We start from the raw sequence: 6,000 nt of genomic DNA on the forward strand, positions 1-6,000 counted from the left end.
CCTGCAATTTCTCTAATATAGTCACTTTGTTTTGTACAAGCCATGTTCATTTTTATAAACAAAAAAAATCTGAAAATATTTATCTAGTTTGATTTTATTTAATTTTGCATGTCCCAGGTATTGAAATTGCATGAAAAATGTGTCGGTAACATATTTATTCTCCATGACGTCTCAATTTTGGCTGCTAGTCTGCAAGAGATTTATAGGCTTGAAGTATAAATGGAGAGATCACTGCAAAATGTAAGTAGAACTAAATAGATACTAGCTAATAAAAATCAAGCGGTGGCTGAATGAAAGCATGACAAACTAATGCAGTTATACTTTATAGGACCCAAAACATTCTGTGGAACAATGAGGATTTTTAAAAAAATGCGCTGAATATTTGAGAGCTCCGCGTGCAGTCTAATAATGTAGTTATGGTATAATATCCGTGGAAGAACATTATTCAACATAGTTTAGCCAACATCTTATTCAACAAAATATATTTTAAATAAATAGTTTTAAGCTTAGTTTATTTATTAGTGTCACAAGTAGACTTACACTAACATAGCAATGAAGTTACTGTAAAAACCCTCTTGTTGCCACACTCCAGCACCCGTTTGGGTACGCTGAGCGAGAATTTAGAATGGCCAATGCACCTAATCAGTACATCTTTCGGACTGTGGGAGGAAACCGGAGCACCCGGAGGAATCTCATGCAGACTCCGCACAGGCAGTGACCCAAGCCAGTAAACAAAAGCATGTCCCTGGTGCTGTGAGGCAGCAGTGCTTAATAAATAATATGCAACTTATCAAAAACATGTTTCGATCAAATTTAAAAACAGTTGCATTCATCTGTATACCAAATTGGCAAAATGATACAGTGGTTCATTTGAATTTCATTGATCAGTCCTTTCTATACAGTTATTTTTATGCTTGAATCCCTTAATTAGAATATTCGGATATCACTTATCTAAGAGAAGCTTCCACTTCATTGAACATATATTTTTGGGTATGGTAACATCAGAATTATAGGACTGATCTATGATTTCAGTGTTTATGAGTTCTAATTTCACTCTGACAGCTTATTCATTTGAGTTAATTCAATCTAGTAATTTGTGAGCTGGACACCCAAACAAATGACCTTTAAAGCTGCCAACTCTCAAAAATGTAAATGGTTTTCTAATGTTCTGTCCATTCAAGCCCACATGTGATTTCAGTCCTGCGTTACGTATTTTCTTCTTAATGCATGGTAAGCCATTCAATTGTGAGTGCTATTCACGAATGTTGATCACACTTGGAGACAACTAAAGAGGGGCAATAAGAGTGATCTTGCCAATGTTGCATTGTCATTTACCCAGAAAAAGCATTTTTAAAAACTATGTAGATATACATTTAAATGCACTTGCATGGAAAAAAGAAAAACCCTTCAAACTACTTTTTACAGCAGTGGTATAAACAAGCAGCTTCAGTATTTCCACTATCAGAGAGAGTCATATTCGACAATGTCCTAGAAATTGGAGTGTGCAGAGTCTGTTTTGCCAGTATAAAACTGGCACCTTAGGGCCTGATATGATGCAGTTTGTGTGCCCATTCTACAGCAGAAGTTCACCTTCAGTCATACATCTGCCCTCTTCTAGCCATGGCCTGGACCGGGTCCTTTACCAATCCTTGAGAGGACCTTAATGCTGTCTTGGAATCTCTTGGAGCCAATTCATCAGGTTGTGAAATTACTCTCCTGCCTATAGGAAAAGTACACCTCACATCACCGCCTGACTAATTAGGAGCCTCCTTTATTAGCTTGACATTGCTGGTGCATCCATGTGAACAAGCTTGGGCACTAATGACTTATCCCCAGTGCACACTTTAAAGGTGCAATTGAATTTCTAGGTCAATGTGTCTTAAGTTGGGAATTCCATGCAGGTAAAGGAGTTTCTTTGTAAAAGGAATATTCTGTATAATCTACAGAATTCTAATTTCCGGGAGGTTTGAACGTACATTGGTTTGGAACACAATGCTAAACAGATTTTCATCGATAACTGGCTCAATTTATATCTGGCTCAATGAATATCAACCTTAATTGTTAAAAGACATGGTTTGTGAGCTTGTACAAAGGACATGAACAGAGTTGTACTGAGGAAACTGGCCATGCATTCCAGAATACTGATGCATAAGTCATTGATGAGGCCACATTTGGAATAGTGCCCATGAAAGGATCATAGAATGGATACAGTGAAAATTCACTGGAATAAGGGAAGCCTAAATTGACAATCTGAGAGAAACTAGTAACATGTGGGTTTAAACAGTAGAGTGCGAGACATCAGAAATTGAAGAATAGCTTGTTGCTTAGTTGACATTAAGAAGGAAAGAGCCAATGAAAGTTGTAGGGTGTTGGTTACAGTTCTGTAGGTTTGAAGAAGTCTTTGAAGTCATATGTAGAGTAATTGTAATACTTCACTAACTCTTTAGAACAATGTACAAGTATACAGTAAAGGATGCAGACTAGGAGCAGTCTCCATGCTTGCTGGTGTACACAGCTCTGTCCAACACTGGACTGACCCTGGGTGCTGGTCCTGTGTTCTCCTACATCACTGTGTGGACGGTACTGTACTCAGTCCCACTTTAACTCTATATGTATCAGATCCTTATACTATACCTCCCTCAAGTCTTTATCTAATGTATTTTAAAAGTTATTATATTTTACCATATGTTCTACATTGTTATTACTATCATGCATTTTACTACATTATCACTACCCCATCTCCCCATTTCAAGTCCTCAGTTATAAGGCCTGTAGACCTTGTAACCCTTCCATATCTCATTCACACAACTGTCAGAGGATTGATAGGGTAATTTGTTCTGGCATCCGGGTATCCTTCCATTCTTTTGTGTCGAACCGCACTTGCTTGTTTCAGTTGGTCAGTGGCTGCCACTCTAACCTGTTACTTATGGGGGTGACCAAATATAGTGCTCATCTCCTTGCCACTTTGTTCACTTCTTCTGTTATTGCTTGGGTCATTGTGATGTCTGTAGAAGCTTATGTTTTGCTCCTGGCTTGTTTCACAAATTTACCCAAATATTTGAGCCGCCTTTTCCAGTTTAAGCATCTTTTCATTCAGTTTTGCAACTGCTTTGTTAAGTTGAGTTGTCTTTGTATCTGCAGATCTCTTATGAAGGAACTAAATGTAATATCACCAAATTTGCAGATGAGACAAAGCTGGGTGGGAGGGTGAGTTGTGAGGAGGATGCAGAGGTGCTTCACTGTAATTTGGAGAAGTTGAGTGAGTGGGAAAACGTATGGCAGATGCAGTAGAATGTGGATAAATGTGAGGTTATCCACTTTGGTAGCAAAAACAGGAAGGCAGATTATTATCTGAATGGCTATAAATTGAGAGAGGGGGATGTGCAGTGAGATCTGGGTGTTCTTGTGCACCAGTTGCTGGGAGTATGTATGCAAGTGCAGCAGGCAGTTAAAAAAAAAGGCAGATTGTATGTTGACCTTCATAGCGAGAGGATTCGAGTGTCGGAGCAATGATGCCTTGTTGCTATTATACAGGGCCTTGGTGAGATCGCACCTGGAATATTATGTGCTGTTTTGGACTCCTTATCTGAGGAAGGATATTCTTACTGTGGAGGGAGTGCAGTGAAGGTTTATCAGACTGATTCCTGCGATGGCGGGACAGACATATGAGGAGACATTGAGTTGGTTAGGATTATACTTGCTGGAGTTTAGAAGAATGAGGGAGGATCTCATAGGAACCTATAAAATTCTAACAGGACTAGACAGTGTAAATGCAGGAAGGTTGTTCCCGATGGCAGGGGAGTCCAGAATCAGGGGTCATAGTCTAAGTATATGGAGTAAACCATTTAGGACTGAGATGAGAGAAATTTCTTCACCCAGAATGGTGAGCTTGTGGAATTCATTACCACAGAAAGCAGTTGAGGACAAAACATTTGTGTGATTCCAAGAAAGAGTTAAATACAGCTTTTAGGTTGAAAGGGATCAAGGGATATGGGGGGAAGGGGAGATCAGGATTTGCATTCGATGATCAACCATAATCAAAATGAATGACGGAGCAGGCTTGAAGGGCGGAATGGCCTATTCCTGCTTCTAGTTTCTATGTTTTTATGGATCAAAAGATATGGGGGAAAGTGGGAACAGGTTACTGAATTGGATGATCGACCATGATCGTAGTGAATGGCAGAACAGGCTCAAAGGGCCAAATGCCAGCTAGGCAGAGAGGGCCACAAACTTTGCTGTGAATGCTGTGTCCCTTACATCCAGGGTGCCATCGACTGCACTGGTGGCCATCCAACTGCCAACAGGTGAGCTGGGAGCATTCAGAAACAGAAAAGGGTTCCACTTTTTTTTATTCATTCATGGGACATGGGTGTCACTGGCTGGCCAGCATTTATTGCCCATCCCTAGTTGCCCTTGAGAAGGTGGCGGTGGGCCGCCGCCTTGAATTGCTACAGTCCATGTTCTGTGGGTTGACCCACAATGTCGTTAGAGAGGAAATTAATGAATGTTCAGATTGTCTGTGCCCACAGGGCACAGATTCTCCAAGTTGATGCCCATTCTCCTGGCAGCTCACATGATGCTTACATTTTGTGTCACTCACAGGTACCATGGCAGTCCATGGCTACTGTACCATTGGATGGATGGCTTCTGGGTGACAAAGGCTAGCTTTTGAAAATGTGGCTCATGACTCCACTTCAGCATCCAAGAACAGAGAGGAAAGATACAAGAGGAATCATATCTTCATGAAGGAGTGGTGAAAGGACCATTAGGCTTCTCAAGATGTGCTTTCTGAAGCCTGGAGCATTGAGGAATTCTCCACAGCACGTCTCTGTCCTAGTTGTAGCATGCTGTGCTCTGCACAATCTGGCTCCGACAAGAGAGAAACCAGTGGGAGCTGAGGAAAGTGAGGCAGGTCCACAAGTCAGGGAGGATAACTCCAGTTAATGGACAGATAAAAAGCCCAAGGAGGCACTGGGTGAGATGCTGAGGCAGATGAGAGGATCTTTCAGTGAGATGAGACACCAGGGATGCCTTGATCTTGCAAACCTTCAGCTAGGCATCCAAGACATCGATCCTTCCTTGTGCCAATGGCACTGTCTCCTTTTCATACAAACGTGGCACAGTGGTTAGCACTGCTGCCTCACAGAGCCAGGGACCCGGATTCAACTCCGGCCTCGGGTCATTGTGTGGAGTTTGCACGTTCTCCCCGTGTCTGTGTGGGTTTCCTTTGGGTGCTCCGGTTTCCTCCCACAGTCCAAAGATGTGCGGTTTAGGTTGATTGACCATGCTAAATTGACCCTAGTGTTGGATAAGCAGGGGAAATATGTGGGGTTGTGGGAATAGTGGGATTGCGGTCGGTGCAGACGCAATGGGCTGAATGGCCTCTTCTGCACTGTGGGGATTCTATGGATTCAATTGTAATATGTTAGGGCAACTCAAAACTCCAGCACCACACAATGCCATGCAGTTACAAGCCTGTGCTGCATCCGGCATTTATTGCAACCATGAAGCCAACTCAGCTCATTAAAGTAAAATAAATACTTATGTTTTTGTCAATGCATCAACAAAGAACATACAAAGTTTCCAAACTGAACATGGATTGTTGAATAAAAGCAAATTACTGCAGATGCTTGAATCTGAAAGCAAAAGAGAAAATGCTGGAAAATCTCAGCAGGTCTGGCAGCGTCTGTAAGCAGAGAAAAAAGCTGATGTTTCGAGTCCAGACGACTCTTTGATGACTCGAAACATCAGCTCTTTTCTCTTTTTACAAATTGTCGAATGCCTTCTGGAAGTCCAAATACAAGACACCTACTGGCTCCCCTCTATCCACTCTGGTTGAGACGTCCTCAAAAAATTCTAATTAGACACGATTTCCCTTTCATGAAGCCATGCTGACTCTGCTGGTTGAGATTGATTTTCCAAATGCGCTGCTATTACTTCCTTAATAACTGAGTCCAACATTTTTCCAACAATAGATGTTAGGATAATCGGCCTATAGTT

Source organism: Mustelus asterias, chromosome 3, assembly GCF_964213995.1.
Source record: "Mustelus asterias chromosome 3, sMusAst1.hap1.1, whole genome shotgun sequence".
NCBI classification, from domain to species: Eukaryota; Metazoa; Chordata; class Chondrichthyes; order Carcharhiniformes; family Triakidae; genus Mustelus; species Mustelus asterias.